The sequence below is a fragment of the Hypanus sabinus genome, unplaced genomic scaffold (assembly GCF_030144855.1).
Source record: "Hypanus sabinus isolate sHypSab1 unplaced genomic scaffold, sHypSab1.hap1 scaffold_1839, whole genome shotgun sequence".
In the NCBI taxonomy this organism is placed as follows: domain Eukaryota; kingdom Metazoa; phylum Chordata; class Chondrichthyes; order Myliobatiformes; family Dasyatidae; genus Hypanus; species Hypanus sabinus.
In genome coordinates, this window is record NW_026779927.1 from 6530 (window position 1) to 23655 (window position 17126).

General features: G+C 44.9%; 1 non-coding gene across 1 annotated transcript; it reads left to right on the plus strand.

The window, feature by feature from the left end:
• Window positions 1-274: 274 nt before the first annotated feature.
• Window positions 275-347, plus strand: trnav-cac (transfer RNA valine (anticodon CAC)). The gene has a single exon. It is a non-coding gene; the product is annotated as a tRNA-Val (tRNA).
• The last annotated feature ends 16779 nt before the right edge of the window (window positions 348-17126 follow it).

Here is a 17126-nt window from a genome sequence, read left to right on the forward strand (position 1 = left end):
CTCTACTAAAACCAAGACACCAGGTAAACACTAACTTGGCACCCATTCCACGCCCGTGTTCAGCACTTGGGTTCGTTCCACTGCCACGTCCTTGTAACATTCTACCTATACCCATATTACAGGGAATAAATTCCGAACTATTTAGTACTTGGTACTGAAAACGGAAAGGGATGGTGGGCAATATCTTTTGCTTAATGCTGTATTTCAGAGCAGGGCGGGGAGGGGATGCCTCGGGTCATTGCTCAAGAGCGCAAAGCATTGAGCGCTTTGCATGGTTTCTGTGGTGTAGTGGTTATCACTTTCGCTTCACACGCGAAAGGTCCCCAGTTCAATCCTGGGCAGAAACATTGTTTGGGCTTCAGTGCTTCAAATGAACTTGAGACTCAACTTTTCAGTTTGTGTTCAAGTTTACTGTCATGGGCATGGAGGTGTAAATATAATGAACTTTCGCTTTTCTAGCAGTAGCGCATTGTATTTCAAACCTGGCAAAGGTAAATTAAAGAAAGAAGAATTAATAGAAATTATATATAATTTACGGGAGATCATAAACGGATTTAGACCTAAGGAGGTTCGTAGATAACGTACACTGCAACGTACACGGGAGAATTAGCCTTCGAACCTATTGCCATGTATTGTCGCATGAGGATGCATTGTGGTTTCAACGGAGCTCGCATCTCAAATATTCCCATTCAGACAAACATCAGATAGAATAACCGTGTGCTGCAAAATTCCAAACCTACTTTAAAATGTTAAAACGCTTTCTTTTTCCTCCTCCTGTATTCCACTCCTTCCTAGTCCCACCAGACAGACTCTCTGTTCAAATTCCCCTGCACGTTCTACAAGGTTCCACCTTTTCTGTCTCTCTCTCTCTCTCTCTCTCTCTCTCCCCTCTCTCTCTCTCTCTCTCTCTCTCTCTCTCTCTCTCTCTCTCTCTCTCTCTCTCTCTCTCTCTCGCATTCAATCTCTCTGCTTTTCTTTGTTTTCTCTTTCGCGAGCAGCACCACATTCTGATGAAACATTCATTTTAAATGGGTATAAAAAGGACATTTAAATATCCTTTATTAGATTGTCCTAACTTTATTAAATACATCCTTCACATACACATAGAGCAAAAATCCTTACGTTATGTCTCAGTCTAAATGTACAATGCGCAAATTTATAGTAATTTATAATAAATATATGTACAACTCTATAGTCAATATAACATTGACATACAGTTGTGCCTGCATGAATTCAGCAGTCACATGTCCTCGTGGAAGAAGCTGTCCTGGAGCCCGTTGGTCCTAGCTTTTATGCTGCGCTACATTTTCCCGGATGGTAAAACCTGGAAGAGTTTGTGATTGTGGTGACTCGGGTGTCGAATGGTCTTTCGGACGCTTTATACACACTTGTCTCTATAAATGTCCTGAACAGTGAGAAGTACACATCTTTTGATGTGATGGACTGTCCGCAGTGCTCCCTGCAGGGTCCTGCGATTGAGGGAAGTACAGTTCCCAAAAGAGCCAGTGATGCAGCCAGTCAGGATGCTCTCAGATGTGGCTCTGTTGCAAGTTCTTAGGATATGGGTACCCACGCCAAATCTCTTCAACCGTCTGTGGTGAAAGAAGCGCAGTGCCGGTATGTACAGACTACCCGACATCCTCGGTGATGTTTATGCCAAGCACCTTAAAGCTATTCACCCCCTCAATCCAGGTCCCTTGATGTCTATAGGGGAGAGCCTGTCATTTGCTTAGGACAGCTGAACATACATTTATTGGCATGTTTCATTTTAATTAAGTTGTGGTACGTTCGTAAATTAATTCAAGCGGAACACTTAAAACTCGACTGATGTCCAAAAAAAAACCAAACAAAAAAACATGTCTTTGCACCTAATACAGCGTGATTGAAGCCTGCTGTGTTTCTGTTCCATTGACAGGAAGCGATCGCGATGGAAAATAAAGTGGAAATAATAAAGCCTTTGGAAATAGCGGAAACGCCATCGGCCATTGGAAAAACGTTAGGCTGGAGTCGGTCCACGATCGTAACAATTTTAAAGGATAACAGATAAAGTGAGAATGATGTAGCATGTGAAAGGCCCTGCCCCAATGAAAGCTACAATTATTACTAAGCAACGCAATGATTTTATTATTGGTATACATACCTTTCTTAAGTATTTTATATGCATAGAAAGGTAAAATATATACTATATACTAAGACAAACGTTTGACTAACTGACGCTAAATAATACCGGATGTAATTGTTCCGACTTACGTACAAATCCGACTTAAAGACGGGCTTGGAACGGAAAACGTACGTAACCCGGGGAGTACCTGTTATAATGATGATGATGATGATGATGATAAAGACGATGATAACAATAATAATAATGATGATCATCATCATAATACTTTAGTGATCCCGAATGGGAAATCCTTTCGTTAGAGTAGTAAATTTTAAAGGCACACTGTGGAAGAATTTAAGACTCTTTGGATATGTTGGGGTTGTGAATGTTCCTGAGATTCAGCTAAAATCAGCAAGAAAGAAGTTGCAGCGCCGGGTAGAAAGCAATCAAAATGTTGTACTCTAGTTCTAAGTTCAAAGTCAAGCAATGTTCTTCTTAAGTGCTTTTAGTTACACATTCTGTATCTATATAATGAAACGTGTCTACAAGCTAAGCAGAGCCCCTAAACACCGTTCTCAGGTGCAGTGGCTCTCTGTAATATCGTATAATGAACTTCTTTAGTCTGAAAAAATTCTCTGAGTCGCCCTGATTTGTTCCGTCTGCCGCGCCAGAGATTTTTCCGCAACAGATTAGCAACGAGGATGGGATCCTCTATCGAGTCTCCTCGGTGAAAGGAGGAGGCTAGAAGAGCAGGATCCAGAAAAGGAACCCTAAGCGGAAAAGGAGAAGCAAGACAGAAAGGATCGTGCCAAGTTGGGAAGGAAATTCTGTCTCCTAGCTGAAAGTGGGAGGCTGGTGCCCTGCGTTCTAGCAGAAAGAGGGACGGCAAGGGGTACTCGTATGGGTACCAAGGTAGCTACGGATCAATTCCATAACTGAACTCAAAGACCCGTGGAAAGGCAGAGGAAACACACCGGTGAGCGCTCTCGGTAAGATTCCGTGTGAAATAATACGAGCGCTCGGTATAGTTACTCAATGTTGCAGAACGGCTGGGAAAGCAAGGAAGGACCTTGAAAGCAAGAAAGAAGGTGGAAAAACGAATGAAGACTGTTAAAAAGAACCGCCGGTAGGTAAGAAAAACTCTGGTGCCACCATGGTCGCCAGTGAACACCATAGTAAGAGGAACTTGGGATAACGCGTAGGCTCAACCTTTATCAGTGTTCTCTATGGGTGGTCTCAAGGACACTGGCTCTATGGGGGCAGATTTAAGATCCCCCAATTCAGACTTGGTGGAATGTAGTGACTAACGGGAATGGGGACACTAATTGGGATCTTGAGTACATGATGGGATGTTTTGAAAAATGGATGAAGGTGGCCAAGAAGCACCAACCCACCCAAACTGAAAGAGAAGGAGAAGCAGGGGCAGGAGCTGTAGGGGGACGGGAGTTAAACGTTAAGACAGGGGTTGGAAGGGATGGGGCGACTCAATCTAAAATAAGTACGTGCTCGAGAGCGCGTCGTGGCAGGGAACCTCAGCCAGTGCCGGACTCGCAGATACAGCAGGCGCCAAAAATCATGATTGGAGACGTACCCATACTCAAACCCTGGATTCCCTCTGAGGCCCGGGATATTGTGGTTGAAGCCCCTAACCCGTTAAAAAGGCCGGCTGCATTCCTCAGTTGGGTAGAACAAATGTGCGAGATTTACATCCATGGAACCATAGAACCATAGAACAGTGCCGCACAGAATTAGGCCTTTTGGCCCTTCTTGGCTGTGCCGAAACATTTTTCTGCCTGCTCCCACTGCCCTGCAGCTAGACCATATCCTTCCATACACCTCTCATCCATGTAACTGTACGTTTTTCCTAAATGTTAAAAGTGAGCCTGCATTTACCATTTAATCTGGAAGCTCAATCCACACTCCCACCACTCCCTGTGTGAAGAAGCCTCCCTCCAATGTTCCCTTTAACCTTTTCCCCTTTAACCCTTAACCCATTTTCTCTGTTTTTTTCTCTCTCTCCCCTGGCCTTAGTGGAGAAAGCCTGCTTGCATTCACTCCATCTATACCCATTATAATTTTATACACCTCTATCAATTCGCCCTCATTCTTCCACGCTCCAGGAAGAAGTCCTAACTTATTCATCTTTTCTCTGTAACTCAGTTTCTCAAGTCCCGACAACAGCCTTGTATTCCTTCTCTGCACTCTTTCAATCTAATTAATAGCATTCCTGTAATTAGGTTACCAAACCTGCACACAATTCTCCAAATTCGGCCCCACCAGTGTCTTATACAATCTCAACATTAAATTACAACTCTAATTCTGAGTTATAAAGGCCAATGTGCCAGAGGATGTCTGCAGAACCCTATCTACCTGTGACGCCAGTTGTACGGAATTATGTAACTGTATTCCCAGATTACCCTGCTCTACTGCACCCCATCAGTGTCCTACCATTTAGCTTGCATGTTCACCTTGGTTTGTCCTTCCTCACACTTGCAATACCTCACACAGGAGCAATACATCACACTTGCCTGCATTAAACTCCATTTGCCATTTGTCAACCCATATTTCCAGCTGGTCCAATTCCCTCTGCAAGCTTTGAAAACATTCGTCACTGTTCACTACATCTTCAATCTTTGCATCATTAGCAAATTTGCTGATCTAATTTACCACATTGTCATCCAGATCATTGATATAATTGACAAATAACAATGAGCCCAGCACTGATCCCTGTGGCACCCTTTGTCAGGAGACTTACGAATTCTGTTCAGATGAGCTTATGGTAGCTCTTGGGTGGCCCTAAAAGAAACCTGACAGTTCCCACTTGGAGAGAATGAGGATTGGCGGACCGATGATGTGCAAGTACCTCCGGGAAATGAATCACAAGTGCATTGAACGCATTGAAGCCTTGTGGTACTTGCTGCAGGTAGTGCAGTATTGCTCCCGATCGCACTCTACTGCCTGGTATACTGGAGAAGATGTCCCGGAGTACAGGAAAAGGGCATTTACTTCTGAGGGTCAGAAAAGCGAAATATACCCGCAACCTTATTTTCGCTTCGGAAAAGAAGGGTTGGGTATTCCGGTAAACCTAACTGAAGAACAGCGGCCCCTGTCTCTTCAGGAGACAGATTCAGTTCCTCATTTAACCATTGCTATACGCTCGCCGTACCACGCTAAACAGACAGGTCCAATGATAAAACGATTGCAATCAGCAACATTTCCGGTATTTCCTACTTGTCGGGAGCCCGCCTTCCTTTTCAGCAAAGTTCCAAAGACAGCAGCCGCCCGAAACACCAAGTCCGGCCGCTCCTCTGGCATTAAAAGCAATAGACGCAAAACTATGGGCTCGACACGGGACGCATGTGGGCAGGGTACTCAATGCAAGGGATCACTCTGTCACACTGAAGAAGAATGCAGTCTTACCATGTATCAGGCAATACCGACTGGCCCCTGAGGCAGTAAAGCACATAGTCCCTGTGATTGATTCACTGCTCCAACAAGGGGTTCTTAACCTACCGTGAGCCACTGTAACATTCCCATACTGCCCATACCTAAAGTCAGTCGAACCAATGAGTGGCTCTTTGTGCAAGGCTTAAGAGCCGTCAATAATATCGTGATTCCAATAGTTCCAGTGGTACCTGATATCAATATGATTCTCCCGTCCTTTCCCGCCGGTGCTGAAGTTTATACGGTGGTGAACCTTTTTCTCCATCCCCCTCCATCCTTTTTCTCCATCCCCCTCCATCCAAACGGCCAATATCTGTATATTTTTACTTATAAAGGACAGCAAAATACTTGGACTCTATTACCACCCGGGGTAAAACGAAAGTGCAGCCCTGTATGCAGCAAATGTTACGTACAATTCGGATGAGTGTCTAGGAGGGGAATCTACTTTGCTACAATATGCTTATGATCTCTTAGTAGCGTCTTCTGGTCTATCAGTCTGCTTAAAAGACCCGATAGCTTTGCACCTGTTTCTAGCCGCTCGCATACATCGCATGTTACGATCGGAGCAACAATACTGCCAGTCAGTGGCGCAATACCTTCTATTCCGCTTGAAGGCTAGAGTTCGAGAGATAGGGCCGGACTGAATAACGGCTATCTTGCGAATACCGCCGCCTAAGATGAAGAAGGAAGACCTTTCCTTCCTGGGAATGGTCGGCTCCTGCCGTCAGTGGATCCACGATTGCCGTCTACATGATGTCGCCCTCCGCGCCGCAGCTGCCAAGAATGCAACCGGGCGAGTCATCTCATCGGCCAAAAGACGACGTAGTGTCAGTAGGTTACACCATAGTCGATATATACCAGACACAGGAAGCCTATGCACTGACGCCAGGAACCATAGTTGATCTATACCAGACAGAGGGAGCCTATGCACTGCCCCCGGGAACCATAGTTGATCTATTCCAGACAGAGGAAGCCTATGCACTGCCCCCGGGAACCATAGTTGATCTATTCCAGACAGAGGGAGTCTATGCACTGCCCCCAGGAACTTCTGCGCAGGCAGCCGAACATGTTGCACTCACCCTAGCTTGTATATTGGCCAGGAATTGGGACTCCCGATACGCCTTTGTGATGGTGCATGATTTTGGGCAAATATGGAAAAATAGGGGTTTCATAATCTCAGTGGGGAAGTGCATAAAACATTCACGACTAGTATTGAATCTTCTCGAAGCTATTCAACTGTCTTAGCAGCTAGAAATGATCAAATCTGGAGTCACACACCAATGCTGCAGATGAATTTTCCCAGGGAAATGACCGACCAGACCAAGCCGCAACGAAGTTTGTTTTAACTCAACATCCTATTTCACAAGGCCTTCGCGAATCGTACCCCACGCCTCTCTCTGCCCGAGAGCCCTCTGAGCTTCAGGTAACACAGCAGAACTTTGGGCCACAGGAAATGGAGGCATGGCAAAAGGCGCACTGACACTATAAAGATGGTTTTGGGTTCCACCCCGACGGGAGGGTGGTGTGTCCTCGAAGCTTGTTTTTGCCCCCGTGCCGCCTGGCGCATGCCCAGGCCAATATGGGTAAAGGAGGGATGCAGCATGTAATCGATCATCAGTGGTACGCACCCGGATAACACCTACAACACAGGAAATTACCCGTGCGTGAATCATTTGCCAGGGCAATGATCAGGGCAAATCGCCGGAGAAATTCTAACATCTCCCGATGCCTAAAATGCCGTTTGAAATTTTGCAAATTAATTTCCTTCATGTGCCACCGCCGTCGGGGTATAAATACATGCCAGTGATAGTTGACATGTTCACTCAGTGGGTGGAGGCCTATCCCACACGAAAGGATGATGTTCGTACAGTGGTAAAAATATTATGGAGAGAATTAATACCCCGGTACGGAATACACATGCGAATAAACAGTGATAGGGGAACACACTTCACGGGTCGAATGGTGAATGATTTGGTGCGGGCCTTGGGGTTCCAATGGAAATTCCATATCCCATATCAGCCTCCATCCTCAGGGATAGTCGAAAGGACGAATGGGGAACTGAAAGTAGCCCTGTTTAAAGTGCACCAGGACAATCAGCTATCCGGGCCAGAGGCACTCTCTATAGTGTTATGCGGAACAGGAAAAATAGGGCCACTGGAATTCTTATGGGGCGCCCCATGAACTACTGTCATTCGGCCCCCGGTTACCACTGAGAGACTGGCCCTGATCTGGAACAATTAACAAACCCCAGCGCACGCCCAAGCATTGGGCAAAACAGCCACCAAGCTGCATGAGACAGTGAGATAGGCGCAGAACCCTCTGGGAAGCGAGAACATGCATCATTTCCAACCCGGTAATAGGGTGTATGTAAAGGAGCTGAAAAAGCGTTCTCTTTCTTCTAGGTGTAAGCGCCCTTACACAGTGCTGATAATAACCGGAACCGCGGGGAAAGTTGAAGGAAACGGAGAATGGATTCACGCTACTAGGTGCACTGCACCAGGAGTTGGAAGACAAGAAAGCATGAAGCTGAAGAAGCCATTTGCTGTTATGGGGACTGATACTGCGGGAAGTCAGTGTGGCATTGTCCAGAAATACCTTTTTGTCACTTATTCCAGTCATTAAGGTGAAGAGTTGGACTCTTGTTGGGTGAGTGTAAAGATTCCTCAGCATGTCGCCCAGGGAATGTCCCTGGAAGGGGTCCCCATGAGCGGAAGCGAAATGCTTTCTGTGTAACTTACGAAGCTATTTAACACATCCTATTCCAGCTTTAGAACGAGATTGGCAGAAGGACTGTGATGTCAGTGAAGTGGATTGTGGATGTCCCTGCTTCAAAGGATGGCACCTCTTTATCCCAACGGAGGGAAAAAAGGATGCGCTCCTTCGAGTTAGTAAATACACAGAAAACTGTAAATGGAAATCATTATAATACGACAAGGGGAATAGGGGCATTTTGGTGTAATAGTTCTTGTACTGAATGGAAGGTGGGTCCTCCACCGCCTAGTCTAATGGGACTTACTGGGTATGTGTGGAAAGAGTTTTTCCATGGCTTCCAAGGCCGCCAGGCGAAAGTGAGAATGTATCCCCAGGAAATTGGACGGGCTGCTGTTATCTGGTCTATATAGTGCCCTCCATGCATCCTATGAATGATATGTCGCAACACCTTTATTTAAGGCTATGTAAGAGAGGGTAACAAAAGTGAAAGGTTTTGGACGACAGCATTTCCCTCATATGGTATTGCCCGAAATTCGCGATAAATTATTATTATGGCAACCACTCAACAGGTATTGGACGATGGCACTGCCGATGCCCTAACTGACGTGCAGACGTCAGTGAAAGACATAACAACAGAGGTAGTTGCCCTTAGAATGGTAGCCTCGCAAAATAGAATGGCCCTGGACATGTTATGAGCCGTAAAAGGGGGGACATGCGCCGTGGCAGGGCAGGAATTTTGTTCTTACATTCCCGATGCTTCAGGAAACATAACTGACCTTAGTGAACACAGAAGGGGAAAGATTAAGGAGATTACGAAGATAGAGAAACAGATTAAGAATTTTGGTTCAGGAACGAAATGGTGAGAAATAATAGAGGAATGGTTTTCTGACTGGGGAAGCTGGATTACCCATGGGATAATTCTAGTGGTAATAATATGTGTTTTAGGATGCTGTGTATTTGGAGTATTACTATTGTACTGTGACCAGTCAATAAAAAGAGCCTTATTCGGAACTGAATATGACCCTATGTTACCCCCAGATGGTGAGAGAAATTCGCAGTAAGCGAAACTGGTGGACAGAGGAGGTACATCCTGGCAAGGAAATACACTTTCCGGAGGGAACTGAACCCCCTCTGACGAAGAGGAGGAAATGCATCATCAGGAGTGTTGATCAGAAAGGATCATCAACGAGTGAATTGTGGAAGAATTTAAGACCCTTTGGATACGTAGGGGTTAACCTAATCGCCTGTGAATTCTCTTAAAATTTTTCTAAAATCCTTGCAGGTCTCGGAATTCAGTTAAAGTCCTTACACGAAAGATGTCGTGGCCTCGCATTTACGTAAAGCTCTTGTTTGTTGCAATCTCGTTCTAAGATCAGAGTCACGTTGTTTGTTGAAATCTAGTCCTAAGTTCAGAGTCAAGCAATGCTCTTGTTAAGAGCTTTAAGTCACGTAATCTGTGTCTGTACAATGAAGCGGGTCTGCGAGACAAACAGAGACCCAAGCACCGCCTTTAGGTGCAGAGGTTCCCCGTGATATCACGTAAAAATAAAGTCCTTTAGTCTGAAATAATTCTGAGTCGGCCTGATTTGTACTGTCTGCTGCTCCTGAGATTGATCTGTCAGAAACTACATGTCGTATATGCACTTTATGTCAACTTGTATTTCGACAGCATATTCTACCTGTTAATATTATTGTATTGCTTTGATATTATTTTATGTGCTGTATGTGATATATGTTCTGTGCTTTGCACCTTGGTCCCTGTTTCGTTTCGCTGCATACATGTGTACAGAGCAATAAAAATATATCTGAACTTCAGCTTTAAATTGAACTTGAGTGTTGGACAATTTCGATAATTCACCCTGAAGCGATCTTTAGACCATAAGACCATCCGCATAATTGGGACCTTCAGCCCATCGTGTCTGTATTTCCATTTCATCATGGCTGAACCCGGATCCCACACAACTCTATAAATCTTCCTTCTCACCACATCCTTCGATGCTTTGGGCTCTCAGGAAACGATCAGCTTCTGTGTTAATTACACCCACGGACTTGGCCTCCACCTCAGTCTGTGGCCGAGCCCTCCACAGACACGCTACTCTCTATCTAAAAAAAAAATCCCCTTTGCCTCTGGTCCAAAAGTTGGTCCATCAATTTTGAGGATATTTTGAGAATTTTGAGGCCCTCGTCTGGGTGCTCCCACTATAGGAGACATCCTCTCCATATACACCCTATCTAGTCCTTTCAAAATTCGTTAGGTTTCAGTGAGATCCCCGTGTATACCTCTAAATTCCCGTGAATACAGACCCAAAACTGCCGAACGCTCTCCATAAGCCAACCCAGTTCTTCCCGGAATCATTCTCGCGAATGTCCTCTTGACTCTTTCCAATAACAACGGATCCTTTCTGTGATCTGGGGCTTCTAGCTTATGACGTCACTCTAAGTGCGGCCTGACTACTGACTCATAAAGGTTCAGCATTTTCTCCTTGCTTTTATATCCTGCTCCAACTGAAGTAAATGCTTACATTGCAATTGCCTTCTTTACCACAAACTCAGCCTGTAGCTTCAACTTCTGCAAGTCCTCCACGGGGACTCCTAACTTCACCTGCATCCTAATGTTTGGGTTTTTTTCCCCATTTTGATAACAGTCCGCACTATTGTTCCTTTTAATAAAATGGTGACCATTCTTTTCTCCACACTGTATTCCATCTGCCCAATGTTTGCCCACTCTTGCAATTTGTCCAAGTTCTGCTGTAATCGCATTGCTTGCGTGGTACTACCTACCCCTCCTGCTGTCTTTGTATCATGTGCTAACCTTGCCACAAAGCCATCAACTCCATTATCCAAATCACTGACAAAAGTTGTAAAAGTATGTTCCCAATACTGACCTCTGAGGAACATCACTAATCACTGGCAGCCAGCCGCTGCCGCCTCCTGTCCGTCAGCCAGTCCACAATGCATGCTGGTATCTTCCCTGTAACGCCGATACTTCCTGAAAATTGAAGTCTTCGCAATTGTAACAGAATTTGAATCTGGTGGAATGATGAAGCACATTGAGAGTGGCTGATGCTCAAATTGGCGGACGTGCTGATTTACAAAACTGTCTGATATGTTTGTAGAGAATTGCTTAATGTAAATAACCCCGGCACTGAGATGGACTTGACATTTGATTTACCTCAGCTCCGAAGGCAGACAGAATATCATTCATCATCCACCTAATTCCAATGTACTCCGACATACGCATGTGTACATTGATGAACTGTGGACATTATCTCACGAACAGTGGCCATTCTGCCTGGTTGTTGACGTACTCTTGTTTCGTATCACATACCTGCCAGCGCACATACACACTGTGGTTCATCACCACACTGCGCGAATTTATCTAATTTACAAAATGTACTTCTCAGGAGTGGGGATCACTGACAGTGTTCAGTGTGCATCACCGCTCAAACTTGTAGTCTGACACCTTCTGAGGCGCCGAAGTCGCTCCGCTCAAGCACAATAATCCCCGGTCCCAGCACTGAGCCGGTAACTTTGTATATAATATTGTATGAGATCGTAACAAAAAAAAACAAAAAAAAACAGCATTTTGTGTCTCCTTACCTCCAACAGTGTGTGATGTCGGAAGTTCCTTATCACCCATATACTTTGTAGATGAAAGGTGTAAGACAATCTGTAACATTTAAACCCTGAATATCGTAGCGAATGCTCTGGTCATACTAATTTCTGCTCACGGAAATAAAACCTCAGTGACAACCTCTTCTATTTCATTGGTAATGTCGATTGCCCAGTGAAGGTGCAACTTTGTAATCTCTCCGGCGAAGTCTGAGAAGTTTCATGGGAACAAGCGGCTTCGGCCCCCACACCGAAGTAATGTGGAGGTACAGGCGGCTCTAAACGCTTAAATATCAGCATTTTCAGTGCTGATGGAGGTGATTTATATCTGCTTGTTTGGAGTAACCATATCATATATAACAGTGACTCTCCACCAGCTATAACAGAATATATCATCAGTGACGTTAGAGTCCATCACTACCCCATTGCCGGGTTTCTGCATCAATTGTTTGGTTTCAATGACGTCACATTCAGGAAGGAATCACAGCCTGTAAGGTGAGACAGAGATTAACGGGTTGATATTAGACTGGACCCATGATAAGAAAGGTTATTGAAGGATTATTCTGTGAAAAGTAAAGGCAAGCGCAGCATCAGTAATGTTATAGTCAGTGGGAATCAGCAGAACGCTGTGTAACAAATGCAGTTACGGAACGGAGCGGGACCTCTTCACTGAGTTACTATGGGACAAAAAAAGGATCCTACTGGAGAGATGGTCTCCGCAGGCGAGGGGAGCGCTGACGTCACTCCCTCGGGGGTGGGAGTGTTTTGTTGTGGAATATGATTGAGGGAGTTTCATGATCCAGCTGCTCAGTCCATCAGCTGGGGAACAGGTGGCACCGGAGTGGAACATCAACCCTTGTGTGCTTCATTGGCTGAAAGTAACGTCATTCATTGCACAACCCGCTTACCCGTGACGGAGAATTCGTGTTCCCTATAAATTAGCAGGGTATCGTGGTCCGAGTCACACGCTGATGTGAACTGCACAACGGGAGATAATTCAAGCAATCGAACATGAGTCGACCGGCGATCCTACAGGTGAAAGACGTTTGTTACCCTGTTCTAGCGGTGTTTGGTTTACCCGGGAAGTTGTATTAATACAGTGTCTAACAGCTGTTGGCCTTCGGCAGGACATTGATATTCTTTATGAAGTATGGTCAGAAGATGCGCCGCAATGTATCCATTATACAAGATGCTCAATAGGCGCTGTTTCGATCCCTGTCCACACGACCCGTGAGGAGACTTTCCTCTGGACACAGGAGGCCGTCTCCTCATGTCCGGTGCAAAGGGAACGGAGGGATACCATCGCTGAAATAGCAGTAGTGTTTCGCTCAGGAGTTAATGTATTTTTCATCGTGCCCGTTGGAAAATAAAAGTGTACAACAGAAAAAGTGGCCATTCAGCCCGCCATGGCGACTTGAACCTCTGTGGTCCTATCTACCGGCACCTGGCTGATATTCCTCTACCTCCCTCCCACCTTGGCCCTTTACAAGCTTATCTTACGTGGTACAACAAATCCCGCACCGTCCGCTCCGCAGGGAGCTGTTTCCACACTCGCAGCAACCTCTGAGTAAATAACCTTTCTCTGATTACCCCCGAAGCATTTCAGGTTTCACGCGAATCCTATGATCGTTCAAAATAGTCTCACACAACCTGAGGGGAAAAGGCTGAAATGCATTTACACCAATTATACCCCTAAAGTATTCAAAAATTTCTAATTCCCGTCAGTATCCTTGTAAATATTTTGAACTCTGTCCTGAATTTTGATATAATTTCCGTAGGAAGGTGAGTAGAATTGTAAACAATACTACGAATTCGGTTTCAATTACGTATTGTACAACCTCAATTCAATAACTCAACCCCTGCGCTCAGAGTTCTGATTTGTGATGGCCGATGTGCAAAATGATCTCTGTGCCGCCCGGTTTACCCAGTGTTTTACTTTAAATGAATGACGGATCTGTATTTACAGCTCCGTTTCTTTTATGCGGAGCACCTCACAGCCTACCATTCACCATGCAATGGTAACCTGGTTTACCCTCCTGCAGGGCAGCACATTACCCAGGCTCCCAGTAAATTACACGGGCTGTTTCTCAGCCCGTTTCCAGCCGGTGAAGATCACACTGCGAAGTGCCTTTCCGTCCTGCCTATGCTCACCCTCAGACCACCGTACTAAACAGAAATACATCCGAACGCATTTCAGAAATAAGTTGTAAGATACCCCTGTCATCCTCCCTTAGTGATGTCTTTGTCTGTCGTTTGTTTTTTCTGTTGCAGCTAATTTGTTAACAATTATCATTCTGTCCCGAGGAAAATGCGGTCTTTCCAAATGCATCTCTGCCTACATGACGATGATGGCTGTGTCAGATCTATCGGTCATTCTCATCAATGTCCTTGTCTATGAGATTTTAATATTCCGCCTGTCAAATTCATTTCTGCAGTATACGGAAGTCCTTAAAGCCACGATCTACGTGCTGGCGGTCACTCTGGAACTATCACGGTGGTACACGGTGGCCTTCACCTGTGATCGATATGTTGCCATATGTTGTCAGAAGTTTAAAACAAAATACTGCAGAGTGAGGACAGCCAGAATCCTGGCAGCAGTAATACTGGCGGGGCTTTGCTTGGAGAATATACACCTCTTGTTTGCATTTCAGCCTCAACGGATAATTGGAAATATTTCGTGGGGTGTCCGCCCGAAATTGGACATCTTCAACTCTCCAACGTTTGTCGCGCTCAGCAGATTCAAATCCTTTCAAAACCTGTGCGCATCCGGTTTAATACTCCTATATAATAGGATGAGAGCCAGGCATATCTTAGTGGCCAGCAAATCCCGGAGGAGCTTCCGAACCCATAAGAGTAAGATTGAACGTGACCCGGAGATGGAGAACAGGAAAAAGAGCATCATGTTATTGTTCTGTGTATCGGGCAGCTTTCTGCTATTTTGGCTGCCGTCGGCAGTGACCGATATTATCGCCAGCATAACCATGTATTTTGATCGCGACTATAACTCTACCCGATATATCGCTGCTCAAGCCGGGGCTCTGCTCACGAACATGAGTTCCTGTACAAACACGTGTATTTATGCAGCCACCCAAACTAACTTCAGGGCAGAGTTGAGAACGTTGATACTGTCTCCTTGGACGCTTATCCGGGAATTGATCAAGAGAAATGTCAGATCATCTAATGCTTTTTCCCCTGAGTAGAACTCAGTTCCAGCTCGCACACGTCTTACAACAGGCAACGTTTTGTAAAAGATCCGCGCTTTTAGTTCGATAATAAGATAAAGATTCTCATTTAAAACATCCCGATGCTGGTAACTGAAAGTGTCTCATTTGTATCTGATAAGAATTAACTCAAGGTAGAAATAAAATTTACGAATGCGCGGAATGGGCCGGATGGAACAGTATTGAATTAGACAAGCTTTATTTCAATGTTATAGAAACCAGATTATTTGCACCCAACATTGGATCTCTGTAAAACATCAGAGAGCTACGGTCAATAACACCCTTATTCCATATTTCCCGATCTGCCAAACTGTATCACGTCAAACAGCGGAAAAGAGGGACAAAAACTTTTCGAATAATTAGTATAAGAATACAAAATTGGAAATAAGTTACATCGGCTTTCAAAAGATCCTGTGTTAGTTTAGCTTACGTTGTGTGGTTCCATTTATTTCGTGATCGGCAGTGCCACTCAGCTGTACTGGAACCTCCTCAATTGACCAGACACCCCTCGGCAATAGAAGGCGATCTTCTACTCCCGATCCTGTAGACATTATATTCGATGTTACCCCGCGAGATGCCTGGTTACGGAAATCAGCCCTTACAGGAGTCAGAGATCAACGCCTAAATATTTGAGTACCTTCTGTGAAAACTAATAAATAAGCACACAATGTATTCCTTTTCAAACTGATTTTATTAAATCATGTACAGGTGACTCGCATTCACTTTCTAATTAAATTTAATATGGTTCATACTTTAGGGAGGCGATACTCTCACCAACGCTCCGCAGCAAGCCCAGCTAACCAGTCCCTAAAATGCCGGGATTCCGTGAAAACTGATTTATTCAGGTTATTAACAAGGAGCACGAGAAGCTGATTCTCACCTGGTCTAAAGCCGACTGAACCAAAGCAATCTCGCATTTCCCTTCCACAAGCTTCAATGTCACTCAAACCTGTTGTACTGTCTGCCTGATTTATTGGATTTGATGGATTTTGATGTTGAGGGATGTCTGTTAAGTTCAGTCCCTGTAGGCTTTTGGAAAGCTAAGAAGGATGAGTTGTGGGAAGTTGTTAATGCATTGCAACTCAAGCCACAGACAGATATGACGAAGGGGGAACTCCGAATGATAATAATGGAGCACAATATTTTTACTAAGTGCTTTAGTGAAAAGGAGGTAGAAAATTTTCCTCTAGAGGTCCAGACCTGTCTGGAAGAGATGAAGAGAGAGATAGTTAAGTTAAGGGTGGAAGAAGCACGGAGACAGAGAGAGGGAAGGGAAAGACAGAGACAATTCGAGAGGAAGATGTGGCAGTCTGAAGGTCCAGTGTTGGACACTCATGATGTATATAGCCTGAAAGAGTTGGTTGTAGTTGAAGATTTTAAGGAGTGTGTTCCCGATGATGTAAGGGCAGTCCGAGATGAAAAGAATGCTGCTACCTTGAGGGAGTCTGCTGGGTTAGCAGACGAGGTTGTTTTAACCCGCAAGGTTGTGTTTACTCCCGATGTGAGTTGCCCAGAGAGTAACTGGGAGGATCAGGGGAACTTGGAATTTGAAGCTGGGACTGGTATTGATATCCTAGAAGAGGCAGGTGTCCCGTTTGACTGTGTTCAGGTTATGGTGGTACCTGTGGGTTCACCGGGTACTGAAACTTGTGTTGAAACTCAGGAAAGGTCTGAGGTGTCTGATTTGGTCAAAAGGGAATGCAGTCCTTTTGGATCAGATGCACTTGGTTCAGTGAGAAATCGGTTGACCCTGGCACCAGTGGAAATTGAGGATTCTTAGTCACTTTTGTCAGAAGGTGTTCTAAAAGCTAGTGATCAGATGAAAGCTGGCGATGTGAATTTTATGGACAATATTGAGAAAGGGGCTGTTGTTCAAGATTACAATGTAGAGAAAAAGGATTGTTTTGTTTTTGGGTTTGAGAGGCCACCTGTCTGGGTTACTGTGGGGACCAATCGAAGTAAAGGTCGAAAAAGTGGATTTGATGGACGGTTTGGGGACTTTCTGAATGTAAACATCGTCTTTCTAAGCTTAATGA